This window comes from Pleurodeles waltl, chromosome 1_1, assembly GCF_031143425.1.
Source record: "Pleurodeles waltl isolate 20211129_DDA chromosome 1_1, aPleWal1.hap1.20221129, whole genome shotgun sequence".
Taxonomy (NCBI): domain Eukaryota; kingdom Metazoa; phylum Chordata; class Amphibia; order Caudata; family Salamandridae; genus Pleurodeles; species Pleurodeles waltl.
This window is the reverse complement of record NC_090436.1, coordinates 969,112,342-969,138,764: the sequence shown is the minus strand read 5'-3', so window position 1 is coordinate 969,138,764 and position 26,423 is coordinate 969,112,342.

Below are 26,423 nucleotides of genomic sequence, written 5' to 3'. Positions count from 1 at the left end.
TGAGATGAAGGGCCCAGCGGAGCGGTGCTTGACAGGAAGGGCCCAGCGGAGCGGTGCTTGACAGGAAGGGCCCAGCGGAGCAGTTCAGAGACGGCGGTGCCCGGCGGTGCCCAGCGGAGCGGTGCTTGAGATGAAGGGCCAGCGGAGCGGTGCTTGAGATGAAGGGCCCAGCGGAGCGGTGCTTGACAGGAAGGGCCCAGCGGAGCGGTGCTTGACAGGAAGGGCCCAGCGGAGCGGTGCTTGAGATGAAGGGCCCAGCGGAGCGGTGCTTGAGATGAAGGGCCCAGCGGAGCGGTGCTTGACAGGAAGGGCCCAGCGGAGCGGTGCTTAACAGGAAGGGCCCAGCGGAGCAGTACAGAGACGGCGGTGCCCAGCGGAGCGGTGCTTGAGATGAAGGGCCCAGCGGAGCGGTGCTTGAGATGAAGGGCCCAGCGGAGCGGTGCTTGACAGGAAGGGCCCAGCGGAGCGGTGCTTGACAGGAAGGGCCCAGCGGAGCGGTGCTTGAGATGAAGGGCCAAGCGGAGCAGTACAGAGACGGCGGTGCCCAGGGGAGCGGTGCTTGAGATGAAGGGCCCAGCGGAGCGGTGCTTGAGATGAAGGGCCCAGCGGAGTGGTGCTTGAGATGAAGGGCCCAGCGGAGCGGTGCTTGACAGGAAGGGCCCAGCAGAGCGGTGCTTGACAGGAAGAGCCCAGCAGAGCGGTGCTTGACAGGAAGGGCCCAGTGGAGCGGTGCTTGACAGGAAGGGCCCAGCGGAGCGGTGCTTGAGATGAAGGGCCCAGCGGAGCGGTGTTTGAGATGAAGGGCCCAGCGGAGCGGTGCTTAACAGGAAGGGCCCAGCGGAGCGGTGCTTGAGATGAAGGGCCCAGCGGAGCGGTGCTTGACAGGAAGGGCCCAGCGGAGCGGTGCTTGACAGAAAGGGCCCAGCGGAGCGGTGCTTGACAGGAAGGGCCCTGTTCAGCGGTGCTCCTCACGGCGGGGCCCTGTTCAGCGGTTCTGGTCACGGTGGGGCCCTGTTCAGCGGTGCTCCTCACGGCGGGGCCCTGTTCAGCGGTTCTGGTCACGGCGGGGCCCTGTTCAGCGGTGCTCCTCACGACGGGGCCCTGTTCAGCGGTGCTCCTCACGGCGGGGCCCTGTTCAGCGGTTCTGGTCACGGCGGGGCCCTGTTCAGCGGTGCTTCTCACGGCGGGGCCCTGTTCAGCGGTTCTGGTCACGGCGGGGCCCTGTTCAGCGGTGCTCCTCACGGCGGGGCCCTGTTCAGCGGTTCTGGTCACGGCGGGGCCCTGTTCAGCGGTGCTCCTCACGGCGGGGCCCTGTTCAGCGGTGCTCCTCATGGCGGGGCCTGTTCAGCGGTGCTCCTCACGGCGGGGCCCTGTTCAGCGGTGCTCCTCACGGCGGGGCCCTGTTCAGCGGTGCTCCTCACGGCGGGGCCCTGTTCAGCGGTGCTCCTCACGGGGGGGCCCTGTTCAGCGGTGCCTGTCTTGTGTTTCCAGTGAACCACACCTGGCCAATACTTGCCGCTCAGTCTGCATCGGACCTTTCCGTTGCGGGGCCCTCCTGTGATGGAGTCCTGGGGCCCTGGCTCTCCTTCGATACCCCCGGAATGGGGCTGGTGGGGCCCTCATGGCCAGGTCGGCTGCTCCCTGCCTTTTGCTCCTTGCTGCCCTTGCCCTCCTTGGCAGACTGTCCGTGGCCCTTGGCTCCCTTACCCAATGTGGCAGGTGACGGTGCAAGGCTACCTTCCTTGGGGGCAGGCGTATCAGGCCTGTCGCGCCTGCCCTTCAGTTTTTTGGTCCTCTTCCCACGGGGGGGGCTGGCTGTGCCTTTGCTGCTGGACGATGTCCCAGCCCAAGGAAAGGGCGGACTCCAAAAACCAGGCACAACGTTCTTTGGAGTTGCTGGGCTGGTGGTGGCTGAGGTGTTTGTGGAACTCTTACGGGATGGAGGGGGTGGGTCAGGTGAGGAAAAGAGGTCCACCTTAGAGAGGAAAATTTTCTTTGGAGCCATGGGAAGGGTGGCTGGAGTGGGTATGGGAATGGAGGAAGAGGATGTGGTTGTAGGAGAGTCAATTGTGCTGTCTTTGGGTGCAGGTGCTTGGGCAGGAGGCTGACGTGAGGTGGATGGCTGTTGTTTGGGTGCCTGCCTGCGTTTGTGTGGTTGGGAAGCGGGGGTGACAGACACACTGGGAGAGGACACAGGGGACTTGTACATGGCAGTGGGGGTGGTGACTGCACGTGTGCGGACTGGTGTGGAGGGCGTGCTGGTGATGGGTGCAATGGCTGATGGTGGTGTGCTTGCAGGTGTGTGTGGAGACGTCACAGGGAGGGAGGAGGGAGACGAGGAGGTGGGGGACACAGAGGAGGTAGTGGCTGTTGGCATGTCTGCATCTGGATGTTGCTTGGGTGAATGCTTGTGTGTCCTGTGGTGCTTATGTCTGGATGAGCTGCCCTTGGGTGTTGAGGTGTGTGCAGGCTGGTCTGTAGGTGTGGATGGGATAGGCAGAGGAACAGGGGAGTGGGACTGGGTGGAGGGAGTCAGAAGAGGGAGGCTGGAGACAGGGACAATCGCTGCCATCAGTGCTGAGGCCAGAGCGTTGAATGATCGTTGATGGGCAGCCTGACCCGAATGAAGGCCCTCCAGGTATGCATTGCTTTGATGCACCTCCCTCTCCACACCCTGGATGGCATTCAAAAGGGTAGACTGCCCAACAATGATGGTCCTCAGGAGGTCAATGACCTCCTCACTGAGGGCAGCAGGGGTGACTGGGGCAGGGCCTGAGGTGCCTGGGGCGAAGGAGATGGCCGGCTTCCTGGCCTTGCGGGCACGGGCCGAAGGCCGAGGGGCTGCTGGGAGGGCGGAGCTGGTGCGCTGGGTGGCGGCTGTACCTGTAGGATCGGTGGGCACGGATGTTGCCGCCACCGCAAGGGAGCTCCCTTCCGAGGACGTGTCGGTGTCGCTGCCGTCTCCACGGGTCCCCGTGGTGGAGCCCCCCTTGCCCTCCGTCTCACTGGTCATGTTGGAGTCCGTTGCATGGCCCTCCGGGGCCATGTGAGATGCAGCTCCCTCTTGCGCCGATGCCACTTCTCCTCCGCCTGATGATGCTAAAGCACTCATTCACAGTAAAACAAAGAAAATGGGGGGGGGGTGGAAAACATAAAGACAAGTTGAGTGCATGCATTGGGGACACCGTTGGCGGAGAGGACAGACACAGAAGCCCCCTGCACTACGCTGCGCACTTGGGGTACACTACTCATTCACTGGGACATGCCCTACAAGCCTATGGGCGACAACTGCCCACACAGTATACACTGGTCCATGAATCGCGTTACTAGGCACCCTACAGAGGTGGGGGGCGGGGGCACAGGACCATACTTCACGGACGGGCCTATCCTACAGAAATCGCCTTGGCCTAGGGATAACCACAGCCCTCCTCCCCCACCCAGGCACCTCCACTGCGCGCAAATTGGCTGAATGTGCTGGTACTCACCCCCTTGTGTCTGCTGTGATGTCCTCAAGCGCCCATCTAAATCGGGGTAGGCCACCGCCAGGATCCGGGACATCAGGGGGGTCAAGGTACGACTGGCACCCCTCCTAGGTTGGGAGGCCATCCCCAGCAGAGCCTCCGCGGTCTTCCTGCTCCCGCGGCGGATGTCCTCCCACCTCTTGCGGCAGTGGGTGCCCCTTCTGGTGTGGACCCCCAGGGCCCGGACGTCCTTGGCGATGGCACGCCAAATGTCAATCTTCTGATGGGCGCTGACCTATGTGACATGTACGGGGGGGAAGAGAAACATCATCACTTTTCTGCATGCTCGATGTGAGTGGCCCCCCCTCCCCAACCTTGCCATGTGGCACATGCTCTCATCGGTCGTGCCATGCATTCGTCATTCGCTGCCCTCCCCTCCATCGTACATCCTCCCCACTCAGCCCAGGCATTGGGCACTATGGATTGCCCCCGTGTACTCACCTGTTGGTCTGGAGGCCCGTAGAGTAGCGCATACTGGGGGAGGACCCCGTCCACGAGCTTCTCCAACTCCTTGGAACTGAAGGCGGGGGCCCTTTCCCCAGTCGCAGCAGCCATTGTCACTTCCAGACTGAGGTCACAGCAGCACTTGCAGTATAGGTCCTCTCCTGTGGATGCTCAGGTCTCGTGTGATCAAGCCGAGAGAAAATGGCGGTTACGGCTGTGGCGGTGCGTGCCGCGGCGGTGCGTACCGCGACCGCCGGCGCTCTCCGCCATTGGCTCCTGAAACCCATAGGGTTCAATGTTGGCCGCGGTGTGCCACGCTTGCGCAATGACCTCACTTCACATTGTCACACTTCACAGGTCAGGCAGCCGCCATTTCAAGGGCCCACATGGCTTCATTCCTACTGCGTCACACATGGCTAGGCCTTGCACCGACAATCATACTAGCCATTCAATCCCGAGAGATTCGTGTACTGGGCATGCTGTGGGCACTTACCTGTGGGTTGCTTGACTCTGTGCTCCATGTTGTCCTTCCTAGGCATCGTCCGCTGGGACTTGCGAGGAGACGGAGGAATCTTCCAGTGTACAGACCGCTGGTGGACCTGTCGACAATGGAAGAAAGACACGTCATACTCACCTACAGACTCAACCGTGCCACTATACAGGAACTGTGTGCCCAGCTGGAGCCAGACCTGATGTCACCCATCCGCCAACCCACAGGGATTCTGCCTCTAGAGCAGGTGCTGTCAGTACTGCATTTTTTGGCAAGTGGATCATTTCAAACTACCGTGGCCATTTCATCTGGGCTGTCTCAGCCTATGTTTTCAAAGGTGTTGTCCAGAGTGTTGTCTGCCCTGATGAAATACATGCAGAGCTACATCATTTTCCCTGAGGTATGTGACTTGCCTACAGTGAAGGGTGATTTCTATGCCCTTGGACACATTCCCAATATCATTGGTGCCATTGATGGTACCCATGTGGCTTTGGTTCCCCCAAAAGACGATGAGCAGGTGTACAGGAACCGTAAAAATTATCATTCGATGAATGTCCAGGTGGTCTGTTTGGCTGACCAGTACATCTCCCATTTAAATGCCAAGTTCCCAGGGTCAGTGCATGACGCGTACATCATGCGAAATAGCTGCATCCCTTATGTGATGGAACAGCTACAGAGACACCGTGTGTGGCTAATTGGTGACTCTGGTTACCCAAACCTGCCTTGGCTATTGACCCCAGTGAGGAATCCCAGGACCAGGGCAGAGGAACGGTACAATGAGGCCCATGGGCGGACTAGGAGGGTGATTGAGCGGACCTTCGGCCTCCTGAAGGCCAGGTTTAGGTGCCTGCATATGACTGGTGGATCCCTAATGTACTCACCAAGGAAAGTGTGTCATATCATCGTGGCCTGCTGCATGCTTCACAACCTGGCTTTGCGACGCCAGGTGCCTTTCCTGCAGGAGGATGGTCCAGATGGTGGTGTTGTGGCCGCTGTGGAGCCTGCGGAGAGTGAAGAGTAGGAAGACGAAGAGGACGACACAGACAACAGGGACAGAGTGATACTGCAGTATTTCCAGTGACACACAGGTAATAATCTACTCCTGCATTGTATTATATCTGTAACTGTAGTGGCTCTCTACTGTCTGACCTTTCACCCCAATGTATGGTAACTTAGTTGTGTATATCACTTCCTATTTCAGTGATCTGATCCCCACGGAGTGCCCTCTGTTTTTTTTCCCCATGGACTACCGCTGTGTGACACTGGTATGTTGTCATCACAGTGTAACTAGAAATGTTTTGTTGGTTATATCGAATACATTTGGTTTAAATAAATAGATAGCAGAATCCAGTTGGTTAATGTGCAATAATTGTGTTTATTGAAGTTTTAAAATAGGTGTATAGTTCAAACAGGGTGATGGTGGAGGCATGTCCATGGCAGTGTCCAGACTGTCGTTCCTACAGGTCCATTGTCCATATGCCTGTGGAAGGTGGAGCAGGGGCAGTTCAAGGTTGGACAGGGTAAACAAGTGGGACAGTGGGATGACATCCGGGGGTTTCCGTGCATGGCGGGGGTCTTGACATCCTACTCTGTCTTCTTCCTCGATCTCAGGCCTTTCTTGCGGGGTGGTTCTTGTTCTGCAGGGGGTGGGGTCCGGGAGGGCCGTTGCTGTTGTGTCGGGCCTCCTGACCACTAGCGCCGGCGGAGGTGGTGGGCTGTTCTTCCTCCATGCTGGTGGCAGGGGCCCTTTGGGGGGCCACATGGTCCCGCAATGTGGTGACAATCTGGTTGAGTGCCACCACGATTGTACCCATTGCGGAACTGATGCTGCGCAGTTCTTCCCGGAACCCCATGTACTGGCCCTCCTGCATGGCCTGGATCTCCTGGAACCTGGCCAGGACCGTCGCCATCGTCTCTTGGGAGTGGTGGTACGCTCCCATGATGGTGGTGAGGGCCTCTTGGACAGTGGGTTCCCTAGGCCTGTCCTCCCTCTGTCGCACAGCAGCCCTCCCAGTTCCTCTTTGTTCCTGGGCCTCTGTCCCCTGGACGGTGTGCCCACTACCAGTGCCCCCAGGTCCCTGTTGTTGTTGGGGTTGTGGGTTACCCTGGGTGCCCTGTACTGGTAGACACACCGCTGCTTGACCTGTCCTGGAGACAGAAGCATGGGCCCGCTGGGTGGGTGCTGTGCTGGTGTTTCCTGAGGGGGATAGGTCTGCTGCGGCCTGGGGCTGACTGAGGGTAAATGACTGTCCATAGGTCCCCGATGGTCCGGGCTGGTCATCAGGTTCTAGGTCGACAGAGCTGCTGTCATCACTGGGGGCCTGTTCTGGGGGTGGGATGGACAAATCTGGACCCTCCTGGCCGGTGTGTTGGCGTTCGGGTCCTGCAGGGGTAAAAGAATATGGTTATTGATTTTGTGTGTGCCGTGGCGTGCGATTTGTGGGTGCCCTTGTCCCCCAGTGCTGGCAGTCCCATGTGGGAGGAGTTGTGAGGGTGGTTTGTGGGGGGGGGATGGGTATGTGCAGTGGTCATGCTTAGGTGATGGGTGTCCATGGTTTGTGTTGGCATTCAGGGGTTTGGGTTGGGTTGGGTGGGTTGTGCTGGTGAGACATTAACAGGGAGTATGTGTGCTGGGGGGTTAGGGGTGAGGGTGGGGGTGTGGGTTGGCATGCTGGTGGTTGGGGGGGTGAAGTAGTTGAGATTAGACTTACCAGAGACCATTCCTCCGCCTACTCCAGCGAGGCTCTCAGGATGCAGGATGTTCAAGACCTCTTGCTCCCATGCTGTGAATTCGGGTGGAGTGGGTGGGGGTCCGCCGCCAGTCTTCTGCACAGCGATGTTGTATCTTGACACCATCGACCGCACCTTCCCCCGTAGGTCGTTCCAGCGCTTTCGGATGTCTTCCCGATTTCTGGGATGCTGTCCCACAGCGTTGACCCTGTCGACGATCCTTTGCCATAGCTCCGCCTTCCTGGCTATTGTGGTGTGCTGCACCTGTGTGCCGAAGAGCTGGGGCTCTACCCTGATTATTTCCTCCACCATGACCCTGAGTTCTTGGTCCGTGAACCTGGGGTGTCTTTGGGGTGCCATGGGGTGGTGTGGATGAGGTGTGGGGTGGTGTTTGTGGTGATGAGTGTGGTGGTGTGTGGTATTTTGTGCGTAGATGTGGTGTGGGTGATGATGTTGGGTTCCTGTGTGTGTTGTGGTTTGCGTTCCCTGTGCTCTCTCTCTGTGTATTGCGCCTTGTCTCTAAATTACGATTTGTGGGGGTTTGTGGGTGATGTGGGTGTGTGTTTTATATGGTGATGGGTGTGTGGGTGTGGTGTGTGTATGTGTATCAGGTGTGTGTATTTCGAATTGTCCAATGTGGCTGTGTTTTGTAAAGGTGTGTGTATTTTGAGCGCGGCGGTGTGTACCGCCAATGGGATACCGCGGTTGAAAGACCGCCGCGTGGATTCGTGGGTCGTAATGGCATGGGCGTGTTTGTGTTGGCTTGACGGTGGAGGTTTGGTCATCTCCAGTTTATCGCTGACCGCTGATGAGGCGGCCTTCAGTGGATGTCGGGTTTTTGGCGGTTTGGCAGTTGTGGGTCAGAATGACCGTGGCGGTTTACCGCGGCCGCGGCGGGATGATGGTGGTCTTCTGACCGGCGGTAAGAGCCTTTTACCGCCAGGGTCAGAATGACCGACTAAATACGAAGGTAAACTTTTGACTGAGGCCCCCGCTTGCTGTAGCCGCGTAGGGCTCCATTACGGTTGACCTTAGACTTCGACTTTGCCCAGGTCGAGGTGCGACCAGATAACCAGATTGCCGCTTTTAGTTTCTATGTGCTAGAAAACATTAATTCTTTAAAAATTCATATCTCCGGTTCTCCGTATCCGATTTTATTTGTTTTGGTGTCAAATTAAAGACAAACATATTCCCTATTTTTATAAATTGGTTTTGGATTTTTAAACTGTTTCCTGTGTTTCATTTAATTACTGTTTTGTGATACTTGAATGCTTTACACAATTTGTCTCCTGAGATAAGCCTTGTGGTTCGTTGCCAAGCTACCAAGGGTTGAGCTGGGGTTAATTTATTGAGACCTAACTGAACCTAGTGGGGTCTAGTGACCTTTTGCTAAGTGCAGGTACTTACCTGCCCTTACCAGTAATCCACTTTCCAACAGCTAACCTATATGGCATCTCACAGCCTGCTAAAGTACAACAGTGCAGCAGAATTTAAAAGTACAAGTATGTTGTCAAAAATTATTTAAAAAAGAATATGCAACAGTTTTGTCAACTTACCCCCCAGTTAGCAGCAACAATGTAATTCCCCTGAGCTCAGTAAGTGTGCAGCACTAATAGTGCATCTGCACTTTGGGTCTCATAGTGTGTTGTTGAAAAGCTGGAGCACTAACCTCTATGACATCTCACATAGTGCCAAAGTGCAACAGTGCGGCAGAAGTTAAAAGCACAACTATTTTGTTAAAAAGGATTTTAAATAGAATATGCAAAAATGTTAACAACTTCCCGCCCAAGTTAGCAGCAACAAGGTAATTCCCCTGGGCATGATAAGTGTGCAACACTAACACCGTGTCTGCACATCAGGTCTCATTTTATAGTGTTCCCCCTGAAAAGTTGGAGCACTAACCTTTATGGCATCTCACAGCGTTCCAAAATGCAACAGTGCGACAGAAGTTAAAAGTACAATTATTTTGTTAAAAAGGATTTAAAAAAGAATATGCAACAATTTTAACAACTTCCCCCAAGTTAGCAGCAACAAGGTAACTCCCCTGAGCTTGGTAAGTGCGCAACACTAACACTGTGGGCCTGATTCTAACTTTGGAGGACGGTGTTAAACCGTCCCAAAAGTGGCGGATATACCACCTACCGTATTACGAGTTCCATAGGATATAATGGACTCGTAATACGGTAGGTGGTATATCCGCCACTTTTGGGACGGTTTAACACCGTCCTCCAAAGTTAGAATCAGGCCCTGTGTCTGCACACCGGGTCTCATTTTATAGTGTGCCCCCTAAAAACAGAGGGGCAGAAGTTAAAAGTACAAGCATTTTGTTAAAAACAATTTAAAAAAGAGTATACAACAATTTTATCAACTTGACACCCCCCCCCTCAGTTAGCAGCAACAAGGTAATTACCTGAGCTCGGTATGTGCGTAACGCTAGCATTTGCCACTTTTTGTGTCCCTATAGCCCCACAGGAGATCAGGCAACTCACCCTTGCAGTCCACTTCTTTGTCCTGGCTACAAGGTGGGGAGCAAGTCCAGCTCCTCACAGGTCACAGACAGCAGGTTCAGTTCTCGAAGTTACTGAAGATGGTTTGTGGGGATGCCACATTTATGCTTGGCACCAGCTATTGGGGGGGGGGGAGGGGTTGACATCTAGGCTATCCCTAACCATTGGAGTGAATACAAATTACCAGGGCAAACCTGTCCACTTTTATCAGTGGTACCTGTTTACCATACTACAAACAGGTTCAAATGCCATGTGCCATGGCCTTTTCAAAATGGTCACACTAAAGTTGAGTTCTAGGGGTTTTGGGTGTATAGGGGAGTACACTAGGGTAATTACCAGTATCCTCTCATCTAACACCAAAATTCAGTTTGTAACAGGCCAAGTAGTTTGAGGCATGCCCTCTCCACCCACCACCAAGTATGAGATAGAAGTATGGTAGGACAAAGGCAGGGGCCAGAGAGACAGTGGATACTAAATAATTCTCCTGTCATCCTGGTCTCACCCTTTCAAGTGAACCAATGTGCCCCATGTGGCTCAAATAAATATGTTAGGCAGGATGTGACACTGTGATGACAAAAGGATGTCCACAGCCCCCCACCGCGTATTCTCCTGAGCACAGAGGAGTCATCTCTAACTGTTCATGTAAACATATTGTGTATCTCCTGTAAGGAATCTCACACCTCTTTCACACCTAATTTAGTCAAAGTATTAGGCTGGGCAGTTGCAAAAGAAATAATGCAAATTAGCCTCCAGCAGCTTCATTCAGGGTGAAGGTACCTTTCTAAAAATTACATTTACCGGATAGTTAGTAAAAGTCTCACTCTACCTTTAGATTGGAGTTTTTAATAAAAATAAAAGTCTTTGGATGGAGTCTAGCTGGTACAGGTCAAACGTTATTGAATAAAGTGTAGGATCTATACTTTGACTTTTCCGTTGTGCCAGCTACACCTTGACCAGCTGCACTATCATTTTGGGCCTAGTCATTGGGAGAACATGCCATTTCTAATGTCACACATGTTCCACTCTTAAATCTTATGCACCCAACGTGTTTTCTTGCCTATCAAAAAAGAGTGATTTTGTTAGGTCTGTGCAGCAGGGTTCAAGATGCTGCTGACAGACCATTCAGGGTAGACTTTGAGCTTTTTTTCACTCCCTCTGAAGTGGATGGCATATTAGGTTCTGCAGTGCCACTTAACTTTCCATACCGTGGTTGTACTTCTGCACCAAATAGTATGGCCCTATTGGAAACTTAAATGTGCCAATTAGGTTTTAAGCCAGTTTCAACAGGTTTTACGGGTCAGACACTGAGCACTGAAAGATTACCAATAGGTAAGTCCCCCAAAAAATGAAAAACTGGGTGATCACCCAAAAACGGATCACTGTGCAACAGCATTTATGAAAACCTTGTTCACATCTTAACCATGTGCCCCTTTCTTCTCCTGACAAATAACTGATAACCAAGTTGTCACATAGAGGTTTAAGATACCTAAAGGTTATGCCAGTGGTGGTATTATGATCTTGTTTTTCTGTGCTGTGTCATTGCAGAAGTCCCTGCTTTCTCTTTCAAAGCTTCATATATTAACTCTAAACATCTCTGAGGATTGCAGACAAGTCTTGGAAACACAGGGCAGTAATTGCCTCTCAGTGTGTCAGAGCTTTGCTGTCAGCAGCACATACTCTTAATCAGAGATTATTTGAGATAATGGCCCTCATTCTGACCTTGGCGGGCGGCGGAGGCCGCCCGCCAAAGTCCCGCCGTCAGGTTACCGTTCCGCGGTCGAAAGACCGCGGCGGTAATTCTGACTTTCCCGCTGGGCTGGCGGGCGGTCGCCTTCAGACCGCCAGCCAGCCCAGCGGGAAAGAGGCTTCCACGATGAAGCCGGCTCGGAATCGAGCCGGCGGAGTGGAAGCTGTGCGACGGGTGCAGTTGCACCCGTCGCGTATTTCACTGTCTGCGCAGCAGACAGTGAAATACATGTAGGGGCCCTCTTACGGGGGCCCCTGCAATGCCCATGCCAGTGGCATGGGCACTGCAGGGGCCCCCAGGGGCCCCGCGACCCCCCCTACCGCCATCCGGATCTCGGCGGTCCGACCGCCGGGATCTGGATGGCGGTAGGGGGGGTCGGAATCCCCGCGGCGGTGCAGCAAGCTGCGCCGCCGCGGAGGATTCAATGGGGCCGCGGTACACTGGCGGGACCCCGCCAGTGGTGCCGGTCCAACCGCGGCTTTACCGCCGCGGTCGGAATCCCCATTGGAGCACCGCCGGCCTGTCGGCGGTGCTCCCGCGGTCCTCCGCCCTGGCGGTCAAAGACCGCCAGGGTCAGAATGACCACCAATATGTGCACTGTCGACAGGAATAAGTAATGAGCAGAAACCTTATGCGACAGCGCAGCACAAAAAAAGGTTCATGTTAGGGCTCCAGTTTGTGAACCAATACTTCACCAACTACATTGTCTGGTAGCCAGATAGTTCATTGTGTATATATATTATCTGATCACTGGCCACAATTGGCTGCATTCATTCTTTTGGTGGCCATAAAGTTTCAATGCTACTTTACAGGCACCTCATCCAATACTTTCTTGGGGGTAACCTTGGGCATGAAAATGTTGAAATATATCCTTTTCTTTCATATTGCTGAATAGGATTGATTTGTACAAATTATGACATGACCTTAAAAGATTCTCGCAGATTTCTAAGACATTTGTTTGTAGCTGACAGTTTAGTATTTTCAGTTTCAAATCAAGGGGCTCTAAGCCATTTGTAAAGTATACAAAAAAGTGATGGATGAAACGCTTGCATTAATCTCAGCCACTGGTAATCACTTGGGCCACACCCCAGTCTATCTCAGTTTGAACCTAGCCAGGTGCAAATCAGTCATGACCCTGCTCCAATGGGAACGGTCTAGCCTGAACTGCCAGGCCCTTCCTGACTGGAGCACAAACAACCTGTGACTGGTTTCACCACAGTTAGGGCTCATCAGGCAGGTATAGCTAGGTTCCAGTGACACAGAGTGCACAGAACCACATCTAGACATTCCATGGCACTTAGGAGCTCATTACCAGTTTGGCGGTTCAACCGTCGGACCGCCGAACCCACGGGGTTGAGGCTGCCGTCATGCCAGTTGCCTCACCACACATGGTATTATGATGATTCCACTGGAATGACTGGCGGAAACATTGGCCCTCATTCTGACCTTGGCGGTCTTTTCGCGAGACCGCCGAGTTACCGCCGCGGTGAAGACCGCCGACCGCGGCGGTATGCCGCTGTGCGCATTCCGACCGCTGGGAGCGTTCCGCCGGGAAACCGCCAGCAGCCACACTGGCGGTCGGCGAAAAAGTGGAGACTGGTCAACCTCCACCGCCACGCCAGCAGAACACCGCCCACAGAATTACGACCCACATATCTGTGTGGCGGTCTTCTGTTGGCGGTGTTCTGTTGGCGGTCACCTCCCCATGGCTCCCGTCGCCTCCCGGAGGACCAACGCACAAGGTAAGTTGACCGTCCGTGAGGGGAGGGGGAGGGGGGGTGTTGTGTGATGTGGGCGTGCATGGGGGTGTGCGTGTGAGTGTGTAGAGGGGGTGTGTGAGTGCGTGTATGCGGGCGGGGGGTGCTGCTGTGTCTATGGGTAATGTGTGCTGTTCGGCAGGTGCGCATGTCTGCATGTATGTGTGCGGGTATGTGTCCCCGTTGTGTATGTGTGTGTAGGGGGTGTGTATATGTGCATGTTGGGGGTGTGTGCATGTCGGGGTGCATGTATGTGCATGTCGGGGTGGGGGTGGGGAGGGGGTTCGTACCACCTCTGGGGGGTGGCAGGGGGGTGGAGGGTGTGGGGGGAGGACTCGGGTGGGTAGTGGGGGGTGGGGGAGACCCCTATCAGTGCCAGGGAAGGAATTCCCTGGCCCCGATAGTGCTTACCGCCATGGTTCGCATGGCGGTTCCCGACCGCAAGAAACCACGGCGGTAGGCAGGGTCATGATACCGTTGGCGGTCTTGGGACGACCGCCGGGCCGGAGTGCGCAAACTCCAGCCCGGCGGTCATGACCGCCGTGGCGGTCGGAGTGGGGAAGTGCCGGGCGATCGCGGCGGTGACCGCCACGGTCAGAATGCCATTTTTCTGACCGCCGGTCTGTTCGCGGTCCGACCGCCGCCTCTCCGCCGACCGCCAGGGTCAGAATGAGGGCCATTGTATTACGACGGTAACAGTTCCACAGCATTGGCCTCGGAGGCCAATGCCGTCAAACAAAAGCACCCTCGAATGCACAGGGTGCTGGCAGGGGGCCCCTGCACTGCCCATGCCATAAGAATTGGTAGTTCAGGACCCACCTGTGGCCCCAGCACTGGCTTTCCCCCAGCCTTTCCATGGCAGTGAAACCGCCATGGAAAGGTTGGTGGAAAGTAGACTCGTGATCAGCATAGTGGTGCTTCCATGGGCACTGCCTTGGCTGACCACCACTCTAAACGCCGCCATCCCCTCAGTATCCGTGATCCTGACTCTGGTGGCGTTCCCCTGGCGGTCAACCGCTAGGATTGTAACCTGGCAATCAGACCGCCAGGAGTGGAGTGGTCCAACCGCCACCCCAAGTTTGGCGGGCTCAAGACCGCCAAATTAGTATTGAGTCCCTAAGACTTAGAAAGCCATTTCTAATAATTGTAAATGTAAAATTCAGATTCAGATTATTGCTGTTAAACTGTTCAATGAAAGTAGCAGTCTCTGTTTTATTGCCACCCCAAATTAATAATTATGGGCCTGATTCACAAACTGCACTTTTGAATATCTTCACGCTTTTGAGTAAAATTACTACTTTCCTGTATTCAAAAACTACATTTTTGTAGTAGCTTACACGCTTGTAGTAATTTACACTTTTGTCGTAAGTCCAACACTACATTTGGCCAACCACTGGTACTTCAGCACCCTCTCATATAAAGTAATGGAGAGAGGGACTCAAAATAAAACCCTATAATGATAAATGAAATTAACTATTTGAAATAAGTAAACATATCCAGAAATTTAAATTAGCATTAAGAAAGTATGTAAAAATAGAGATTATCTATGTTTTAAATTTGACTAGATCTGTTTTAATCTTATAATTGCTTATGCTTTGATGTTTTATTGTCCTTTATTGTTTTTTGAGTGACTTAGTTTACCTTACCTCCCACTTGCCATAGTCAGCCAACCTTAACTCCCAACCCTTCTACACACCATGAACAACATGACATATATAAAGATTGACATCAAGCAGGGAGGAACACCTGCATAATATCAAATGTATCCCATTGCCCCCAGATGAAAACTTTTCACCAGCAAACAGTAATTTTTCCATTACAGGAAAGGGTTGGGGTATTACCATGTCTCCGAGGTAGGCATGACACCAACGTCTGGATTTTCCAGATCATAGTACCTACACCAGGGGCCTCAAATCTTACCATATTTCTTTGGGCAACTTCGGGCTTTATATGTGACCTTTTCTGCCACCATGTAATGATCCATTCCCTTTTTCCAGCCAGCTAGCTACCATTGGCGGTTCAGGAGCCCCCACCTATGTGATACATTTCTCTTAGCCACCCACCACTAACCCCAAGTTACAGAAGATTAGCTGTGCTCTTGGGATATACAGGGAGTGCAGAATTATTAGGCAAGTTGTATTTTTGAGGATTCATTTTATTATTGAACAACAACCATGTTCTCAATGAACCCAAAAAACTCATTAATATCAAAGCTGAATATTTTTGGAAGTAGTTTCTAGTTTGTTTTTAGTTTTAGCTATGTTAGGGGGATATCTGTGTGTGCAGGTGACTATTACTGTGCATAATTATTAGGCAACTTAACAAAAAAATATATATACCCATTTCAATTATTTATTATTACCAGTGAAACCAATATAACATCTCAACATTCACAAATATACATTTCTGACATTCAAAAACAAAACAAAAACAAATCAGTGACCAATATAGCCACCTTTCTTTGCAAGGACACTCAAAAGCCTGCCATCCATGGATTCTGTCAGTGTTTTGATCTGTTCACCATCAACATTGCGTGCAGCAGCAACCACAGCCTCCCAGACACTGTTCAGAGAGGTGTACTGTTTCCCCTCCTTGTAAATCTCACATTTGATGATGGACCACAGGTTCTCAATGGGGTTCAGATCAGGTGAACAAGGAGGCCATGTCATTAGATTTCCTTCTTTTATACCCTTTCTTGCCAGCCACGCTGTGGAGTACTTGGACGCGTGTGATGGAGCATTGTCCTGCATGAAAATCATGTTTTTCTTGAAGGATGCAGACTTCTTCCTGTACCACTGCTTGAAGAAGGTGTCTTCCAGGAACTGGCAGTAGGACTGGGAGTTGAGCTTGACTCCATCCTCAACCCGAAAAGGCCCCTCAAGCTCATCTTTGATGATACCAGCCCAAACCAGTACTCCACCTCCACCTTGCTGGCGTCTGAGTCGGACTGGAGCTCTCTGCCCTTTACCAATCCAGCCACGGGCCCATCCATCTGGCCCATCAAGACTCACTCTCATTTCATCAGTCCATAAAACCTTAGAAAAATCAGTCTTGAGATATTTCTTGGCCCAGTCTTGACGTTTCAGCTTGTGTGTCTTCTTCAGTGGTGGTCTTCTTTCAGCCTTTCTTACCTTGGCCATGTCTCTGAGTATTGCACACCTTGTGCTTTTGGGCACTCCAGTGATGTTGCAGCTCTGAAATATGGCCAAACTGGTGGCAAGTGGCATCGTGGCAGCTGCACGCTTGACTTTTCTCAGTTCATGGGCAGTTATTTTGCGCCTTGGTTTTTCCACACGCTTCTTGCGACCCTGTTGACTATTTTGAATGAAACGCTTGATTGTTCGATGATCACGCTTCAGAAGCTTTGCAATTTTAAGAGTGCTGCATCCCTCTGCAAGATATCTCACTATTTTTGACTTTTCTGAGCCTGTCAAGTCCTTCTTTTGACCCATTTTGCCAAAGGAAAGGAAGTTGCCTAATAATTATGCACACCTGATATAGGGTGTTGATGTCATTAGACCACACCCCTTCTCATTACAGAGATGCACATCACCTAATATGCTTAATTGGTAGTAGGCTTTCGAGCCCATACAGCTTGGAGTAAGACAACATGCATAAAGAGGATGATGTGGTCAAAATACTCATTTGCCTAATAATTCTGCACTCCCTGTATATGTCTGTGGGAATACCTAGGAGTACATACTTTGCATCCCCTAGGAGGGATACATTAGGAATCCTTCCCAGTTCATTTGTTATCATCTCCCAATAGTGTTGAATCATTGGGCACTCCCAAATGATGTACAGGAATGTTCCTGTTTTACAACACAGGCGTTCCGGTGACTTAGCTGTCCCGAATTTCTGAAGTCTGACTCGGTCATAATAAATGCAGTGCAAAATTTTTAATTGTATAAGCCTCAGTTTTCTTTTAATGGCCACTCTACTCTGGGGTGCATAAGTTCTGCCTCCCATTCAGTGTCATCTGTCTCTCCTAGTTCCCCACACCATATATCTCTTAGTTTCTGTAGGTTGTCGGGAGCATTATTATTTATAGTTTTATCTGTATATGAGATCACGTTTTCAGGTATATTCTCCTGAAGTAGCCTGCCTTCTAGGGGGGCATATTCTTGAAGCTCCCCCATGTCTATTCCTTCGGCTCTCCATGCATGTTTCAGCTGTAAGTATCTGTAATGTTGTGTTGAGTGCAGTTGGTATTCTCTCTGGAGTGATGTAAAAGGGATCAATTCTCCATTCTCTGTGATATCTCCTAATTTAGATAGCCCAATGAGGTCCCAGGACCGAAAGAAACCCTTTGAGCTTTCCTATTTCCATAAAACTCTGACCAAGCCACAGCAGGTTCTCGCCCACCCTAAGTATTTACTGGTTTGAAGTCAGATGCCAATCAACACTTGTATTACTGGTAACAACTTTTCCCAGCCCTGATCTCCATACAAGTAGTGCATATAGGACTTTGCCTGGAATTAGTGGCGTTCTACTTGGTAGGTGGGGCAGTTGTCAGGTGCATGTCCCCATTCATTAATTGTTATCAGATGGGCCACCCAATAATATTCCCTAACGTCTAGGAAGCCAGACCTCCATTATATTGTTTTCTCTGTAAAGTATTGTAATGCTACCATAGGATGTCCTCCCCCCCCCCAGGGTAGCTGGCATATTCCCCCGTTGATTTTCGTAAAGTTTTCTTCGGGGACAGGATGCTATTTATTTTGGAGTATGTATAGAAATTTGGGTGGAGTCATCATTTTAAAAATTGCCGGATGCCCATTAAAGTCAGTGGTAACTTTTCCCTTGTGCTCACATCTTTTTGGAAGTCCGCTAGCACTCAGTGGAGATTTTGGTCCAAATACCTTTCTCTATGTAATGTAACATAAATTCCTAGGTAGCTAAATCTTTCTTGGTCTATACCAATATGACAAGGTAGGTTATCCATTGATGTCTCCTCTCTAGTTGGGTATAAGTGTGACTTATGCCAATTTATATTATATCCTGAATGAACCCCATATTCATCAAATACCTGCAGTATTGCCGGAATAGTCTCCTCAGGGTTGGTAGCATAGAGGAGGACACTGTCTGCATATGGGGAGATCCTCTCATCTTCCCCTGGGGTTTCCTCCATATGAAAACTTCTGATGACTGGGTGGGTCTGAATCAGGCAAGCTAGTGGCTCCAGTGTCAAGGCAAACAAATAAGGGGAAAGTGGACAACATTCCTATTATGAAATTTGTAGATTGAACACCATTCACCCTAACCGCCGCTGTGGGGCTTTCATAGAGGAGCTTGATCCAGCCCCGGAACCCAGGGCCAAAGCCATATTTTTCTAATACGTGCATTAGGAAGGGCCAGTGAACCGCGTTGAATGCTTTTTCAGCATCCAACTTCAGGAAAACATACAGGTCCTTCCGATGTCAGACTGTCTCTAACCAGTTATATAAGCGACGAAGATTAAGGCCCTCATTCAGGCGGGAGACAATGTACCGCCCACCCTATCACAACCCACCAATCCGCCACCTTTTCCGGGGCGGTAGCCCCGCCGATAAAAACACGGCAGAAACAGACATTTCAAACGGAAAACGCTCACCTCCATACACCCCACAAGGAATCTGGACAGCATGGAACCCGAACTACACATCCTACCTGCCATTGTCTTCCTGCTCCTCTACCAGGAGCAGGAACGCCGATGCAGAAGACAACGGTGAGTACTGCACCTACGACACAGGGGAGGGGGAGGCAAAAAATTACGGGGACACACATATGCGACACACCCACCCTCACCCTCAACCACTACAACGCACACATCAATGCATAGCAACACATCACAGTTACACCCCCAACCCCCCCGGAAGAATGCAAAGGCAAAAGGAAATGATTATAAATATAGAATTATATTGTAAGACTGAGTATAAAATATATCACACATCTATAACTTAATATACATAAATTGTCCAGTCCGATATGTCCATCAGCCATTGTTCGTGGGCCACTGGGCCAAAACACATGGGCAAAGCCCACACAGGATACCTGCCTCCAACGGAGAGAACACTGCAGGGGCATCAGATAGGAAAACTACAGGCACCTCAGGGGGAAGGGAAGGGGGGGCACCTCAGCCAGATGAGTCCACGACGCCAGATCCACGAGGGGCCTCCATGGCCACTGTGCCATCCTGGGCAGTGCAAAGCCACAGTCTCACAAGTCTCTACAGTGGGTGGGTTGCCCACTGTGCCATCCTGGGGAGTGCAAAGCCACAGTCTCACAAGTCTCTACAGTGGGTGGGTTGCCCACTGTGCCATCCTGGGGAGTGCAAAGCCACAGTCTCACAAGTCTCTACAGTGGGTGGCTTGCCCACTGCCATATCCTGGGGAGTGCAAAGCCACAGTCTCTCAAGTGGATAACAGTCTCCACTGGTACTGGAGGGGGACTATTGCCCAGAGTGCTTCGTGCAGCCCTGCCCAACACAGATGCGGGCCTGCCCCTTCCGCCAATTGGCCAGCGTTGCTTGAGATGAAGGGCCCAGTTCAGCGGTTCTTGAGATGAAGGGCCCAGTGCAGCGGTTCTTGAGACGGCGGTGCCCAGCGGAGCGGTGCTTGAGATGAAGGGCCCAGTTCAGCGGTGCTTGAGATGAAGGGCCCAGCGCAGCGGTGCTTGAGATGAAGGGCCCAGTTCAGCGGTGCTTGAGATGAAGGGCCCAGTGCAGCGGTTCTTGAGACGGCGGTGCCCAGCGGAGCGGTGCTTGAGATGAAGGGCCCAGTTCAGCGGTTCTTGAGATGATGGGCCCAGTGCAGCGGTTCTTGAGACGGCGGTGCCCAGCGGAGCGGTGATTGAGATGAAGGGCCCAGTTCAGCGGTGCTTGAGACGGCGGTGCCCAGCGGAGCGGTGCTTGAGATGAAGGGCCCAGTTCAGCGGTGCTTGAGACGGCGGTGCCCAGCGGAGCGGTGCTTGAGATGAAGGGCCCAGTTCAGCAGTGCTTGAGATGAAGGGCCCAGTTCAGCGGTTCTTGAGATGAAGGGCCCAGTGCAGCGGTTCTTGAGACGGCGGTGCCCAGCGGAGCGGTGCTTGAGATGAAGGGCCCAGTTCAGCGGGGCTTGAGACGGCGGTGCCCAGCGGAGCGGTGCTTGAGATGAAGGTCCCAGTTCAGCGGTGCTTGAGACGGCGGTGCCCTGTGGAGCGGTGCTTGAGATGAAGGGCCCAGTTCAGCGGTGCTTGAGATGAAGGGCCCAGTGCAGCGGTTCTTGAGACGGCGGTGCCCAGCGGAGCGGTGCTTGAGATGAAGGGCCCAGTTCAGCGGTCCTTGCCCTGTTCAGCGGTGCTTGCCCTGTTCAGCGGTGCTTGCCTTGGCGGTCCTTGCCCTGTTCAGCGGTGCTTGCCTTGACGGTCCTTGCCCTGTTCAGTGGTGCTTGCCTTGGCGGTCCTTGCCCTGTTCAGCGGTGCTTGCCTTGGCGGTCCTTGCCCTGTTCAGCGGTGCTTGCCTTGGCGGTCCTTGCCATGTTCAGCGGTGCTTGAGTTGGCGGTCCTTCATTGCCCAGCTGGGCTGTGGCTGGCGGTCCTTCATTGCCCAGCTGGGCTGTGGCTGGCGGGGCCCTCCTGGGCAGCTGGGCTGTGGCTGGCGGTCCTTCATTGCCCAGCTGGGCTGTGGCTGGCGGGGCCCTCCTGGGCAGCTGGGCTGTGGCTGGCGGGGCCCTCCTGGGCTGCAGTACCGGGCCTGTGTGTGTCCTCCTGCACACCTGGGATGGGGCTGGTGGGGCCCTCCTGGCCAGCTGGCCTGCTGCCGGACTTGTCGGGCGTGCTGCCCTTCCCACCCTTCCCTGCACGCTTGTGGCCCTTTCCCACCTTTGGCAGTGTGCCAGGTGGCACCTCACTTGCTGACGGAGCCAATGTAGGGATTTTTGTCCCTGGGGTCTTTGGTCGCTCGCGCCGGGCACTGGCAATCTTAGGATGCTTTTCCGGTGGTGGGCTGGCCGTGCCTTGGCTCCTAGCTGAACTGGATGCCCTTGAGGGTGGGGGACTCCACAGTCCATGGACAACAGTCTTCACTGGTCCCGGTTTTGTGGTGGCTGAGGTGCTGATTGGAGTCTTATGAGATGGACGGGGTGGGGGAGTTGTAGGAAAGAGGTCAAGTTTGGAAAGGAAAAGCAATTTGGAAAGAGAGGGACGGGTAGGTGTAGTGGGTATGGGAGTGGAGGAAGAGGATGTGGTTGTAGGAGTGTGAAGTCTGGTGTCTTTAGGTGCAGATGCTTGGGCTGGAGGCTGTCGTGAGGTGGATGGCTGTTGGGTGGGTGGCTGCCTGCGTTTGTGTAGTTTGGAGGAGGGGGTGACAGACACACTTGGAGAGGACACAGGGGACGTGTAAATGGTAGTGGGGGTGGTGACTGCACGTGTGCGGAGTGTTCTGGTGGGTGTGCTGGTGATGGACGTAGTGGCTGAAGATGTTGTGCATGCAAGTGTGAGTGGAGACGTCACAGGGAGGGAGGAGGGAGACGAGGAGGAGGGGGACACAGTGGAGGCAGTGGCTGTTGGTATGTCTGCATGTGGATGTTGCTTGTGTGAATGCTTGTGTGATGTGTGGTGCTTATGTCTGGATGAGCTTCCCTTGGGTGTTGAGGTGTGTGCAGGCTGGTCTGTAGGTGTGTCTGGGATAGGCAGAGGTACAGGGGATTGGGTCTGGGTGGAGGAAGTTGGAGGGGGGAGGCTAGAGACAGGGACAATTGCTGCCGTCAGTGCTGAGGCCAGAGCGTTGAACGATCGCTGATGGGCAGCCTGACCCGAATGAATGCCCTCCAGGTATGCATTACTCTGGTGCACCTCTCTTTGTACACCCTGGATGGCATTCAAAAGGGTAGACTGCCCAACAATGATGGTCCTTAAGAGGTCAATGACCTCCTCACTCAGGGCAGCAGGGGTGACAGGGGCAGGGCCTGAGGTGCCTGGGGCAAAGGAGATGCCCACCTTCCTGGGTGAGCGGGCACGGGGCAAACGCTGAGGGGCTGCTGGGAGGGCGGTGCTGGTGCGCTGGGTGGCGGCTGTACCTGTTGTTGCGGGGGCACGGATGTTGCCGCCACCACAAGGGAGCTCCCTTCAGAGGACGAGTCGCTGTCACTGACATCAGCACGAGTCCCCGCTGTGGAGCTCCCCTCGCCCTCCGTCTCACTGGTGAAATCCGAGTCAGTTGCATGGCCCGCCATGGCCATGTGAGATGCAGCTCCCTCGTGCTCCGATGCCACTTCTCCTCCGCCTGATGATGCTAATGCACACATGAACAGGAAGACCACAAAAAAGGGGGGGAGGAGAAATAAAGACATGTTGAGTGCATGGACTACCGCTACCGTTGGCGGACAAGACAGACACAGAAGCCCCCTGCACTACGCCGCGCACTTGGGGTCCACTACGCAATCCGTGGGACATGGCCTACAAGCCTATGGATGACAACTGCACACATAGATGACACAGGGCCATGGATACCTGTACTTGGCACCCTACAGAGGTGGGGGGCGGGAGCACAGGGTCATGCCTTACGGAGGGGCCTAGCCTACAGAAATCGCCCTGGCCTAGGGATACCCACAGCCCTCCTCCCCCACCCAGACACCTCCACTGCGCGCAAAGTCACCAGAATGTATTTGTACTCACCCCCTTGTGTCTGCTGTGATGTCCTCACGCGCCCATCCAAATCGGGGTAGGCCTCCGCCAGGATCCGGGACATCAGGGGGGTCAATTGACGACTGGCACCCCTCCTACGTTGGGAGGCCATCCCCAGCAGAGCCTCCGCTGTCTTCCTGCTCCCGCGTCGGATGTCCTCCCACCTCTTCCGGCAGTGGGTGCCCCGTCTGTTGTGGACCCCCAGGGTCCGGACGTCCTTGGCGATGGCACGTCAAATCGCGACTTTCTGGTGGGCGCTGACCTATGTGACATGTACAGGGAGAGAAAAATTGTCATCACCTTCTGTATGTTCGATGTGAGTGGCCCCCCATCCCCACCCTTGCCATGTGGCACATGCTCTCATCTGTCGTTTGATGCATGCCTCAATCGCTCCCCTCCCCACCATCTTTCATCCACCCCACTCAACCCAGGCATTGCCCACTAAGCATGGTCCCAGTGTACTTACCTGTTGGTCTGGAGGACCGTAGAGTAGCGCATACTGGGGGAGGACCCCATCCACAAGTTTCTCCAACTCCTCCGCAGTGAAGGCAGGGGCCCTTTCCCCAGTCGCATGAGCCATTGTCTCTTCCAGACCGAGGTCACAGCAGCACTTGCAGTGTAGGTCCTCTCCTGTCGAAGATCAGGTATCGAGTGATTAAGCAGATAGAAAATGGCGGTCACACCCGCGGCGATGCGTACCGCGGCGATGCGTACCGCGAACGCCGGCGCACATCGTCATTGGCTCCTGAAACCCATAGGGTTCTATGTTAACCAATGCGGCTTAGCACCGCCGCGGTGTGCCACGCCAGCGCATTGACCTCACATCCCACTGTCGCACTTCACAGGTCAGGCAGCCGCCATTTCAGGGCCCACATGGCCTAATTACCAACTGCGTCACACATACCTAGGCCATGCACCAACACTCATACAAGCAATTCAATGCATTGGGAATCGTGCTATGTGCAAGCTGTGGGAACGTACCTGTGGGTTGAGTGACTCTGTGCTCACTATTGTCCTTCATAGGCACCGTCCACTGGGACATGCAAGGAGATGGAGGAATCTTCCCGTGTACAGACCGCTGGTGGACCTGTCGACAATGGAGGAAAGACATGTCATACTGACATACAGGCTTGACCGAGCCACTATTCATGAACTGTGTGCCCAGCTTGAGCCAGACCTGATGTCACCCATCCGCCAACCCACAGGGATCCCCCCTCTAGTACAGGTGCTGTCAGTACTCCATTTCTTAGCAAGTGGGTCATTTCAAACAACAGTGGCCATATCATCAGGGATGTCCCAGCCTATGTTTTCCAAGGTGTTGTCCAGAGTGTTGTCTGCCCTGCTGAAACACATGCGGAGGTACATCATTTTCCCTGAGGTGGGGGATTTGCCTACAGTGAAGGCTGATTTCTATGCCCTTGGACATATCCCCAACATCATAGGTGCCATTGATGGGACACATGTTGCTTTGGTCCCCCTCAGCAGGAGTGAACAGGTGTACAGGAACCGGAAGAGTTATCATTCGATGAATGTACAGATGGTGTGTTTGGCTGACCAGTACATCTCCCATGTTAATGCCAAGTTCCCTGGGTCAGTGCATGACGCTTACATCCTGCGGAATAGCAGCATCCCGTATGTGATGGGTCAACTCCAGAGGCACCGGGTGTGGCTATTAGGGGACTCTGGTTACCCCAACCTGTCCTGGCTACTGACCCCAGTGAGGAATCCCAGGACAAGGGCAGAGGAACGGTACAATGAGGCCCACGGGCGGACTAGGAGGGTGATCGAGCGAACCTTTGGCCGCCTGAAGGCCAGGTTCAGGTGCCTCCATATGACAGGTGGATCCCTAATGTACTCACCAAAGAAGGTGTGCCAGATCATCGTGGCCTGCTGTATGCTTCACAACCTGGCTTTGCGCCGCCAGGTGCCTTTTCTGCAGGAGGATGGTCCAGATGGTGGTGTTGTAGCAGCTGTGGAGCCTGTGGAGAGTGAAGAGGAGGAAGCCAAAGAGGACGACATAGAGAACAAGAACACAGTAATACAGCAGTATTTTCAGTGGCACACAGGTAAGAGTAGACACCGGCATATTACATTTACTTAATGACTCCTACCTCTCTACTGTCTGACTTTTTCCCCCAGTGTATGGTAACTGTGTTGTGACTTTCCCTTCCGTTTTCAGAGCTGTGGGCCCCACTGTGTGACATCTGCTTTGTTTCCCCATGGACTACAGCTGTGTGACAGCGGTTTGTTAGCATCACAATGTGAATGAACATTTTGGCACGGTCATGTCTAATACATTTGTTCTAATTCACAGCCAGACTCTAGATTGTTTTGTGCAATAAGTGTTTTTATTCAAGTGCTCTAAATTGGATGGGTGGTTTCAAATCAGTGAGGGGTGATGGTGGAGGATTGTCCATGGCAGAGTCCAGACTATCAGTTTCACAGGTGCATTGTCCAAATGCCTGTGGGAAGTGGAGCAGGGGCAGTTTAAGGTTGGACAGGGTGACAATGTGGGACAGTGGGTTGACATTCAGGGCGATATCCTTTGCTGGCGGGGGTCTTGACATGTTACTCTGTCTTCTTCCTGCATCTCAGGGCCCGCTTGCGGGGTGGTTCTCCTTCTGCAGGGGGTGGGGTTCTGGTGGCCTGTTGGTCTTGTGTCGGGGCATCCTGTCCACTAGTGCCGGCGGAGGTGGTAGGCAGTTCTTGGTGCATGCTAGTGTCAGGGGCCCTTTGAGGTGCCACAGTGTTCCGCAATGTCGTGACTACCTCATTCAGGGCCACTACGATGGTACCCATGGCGGAACTGATGTTTCTTAGTTCCTCCCTGAACCCCATATACTGTTGCTCCTGCAGAAGCTGGATCTCCTGAAACCTAGCCAGGACCGTCGCCATCGTCTCCTGGGAGCGGTGGTATGCTCCCATGATGGAGGAGAGGGCCTCGTGGAGAGTGGGTTCCCTTGGCCTGTCCCCCCCCTGTTGCACAGCAGCCCTCCTAGTTCCCCTGTTTCCCTGGGCCTCTGTCCCCTGGACCGTGTGCCCACTACCACTGCCCCCAGGTCCCTGTTGTTGGGGTGGTGGGTTAACCTGGGTTCCCTGTAGTGGTGGACACACCGCTGATTGACGTGTCCTGGGGACAGAGGTATGGGCCCGCTGGGTGGGCGCTGTGCTGGTGTTCCCAGAGGGGGGAAGGTCTACTGTGACCTGTGGCTGTGTGAGGGGAACCGACTGTCCCGAGGTCCCCGATGGACCGGGCTGGTCATCTAGATCCAGGGAGACAGAGCTGCTGTCCTCACTGTGGGCCTCTTCTGGGGGTGGAGGGGACATTTGTGGACCCTCCTGCGCGGTGACGTGGCGTTCGGGTCCTGCAGGGGTATAAAAGCATGGTTATTGCTTCTGTGTGTGTCATAGCGTGCAATGGGTGGGTGCCCAAGTACCCCAGTGCTGGCATTCCTTTGTGGGGGCTGTTGTGACGGTGGTTGGGGGTGGGGGGGGTTGTATGTGTATGTGCAGTGGGCATGCTTAGGTGATGGGTGTCCATGCTTTGTGGACGCATGCAGGGCTAGGTGTTGGGATGGGTGGGTT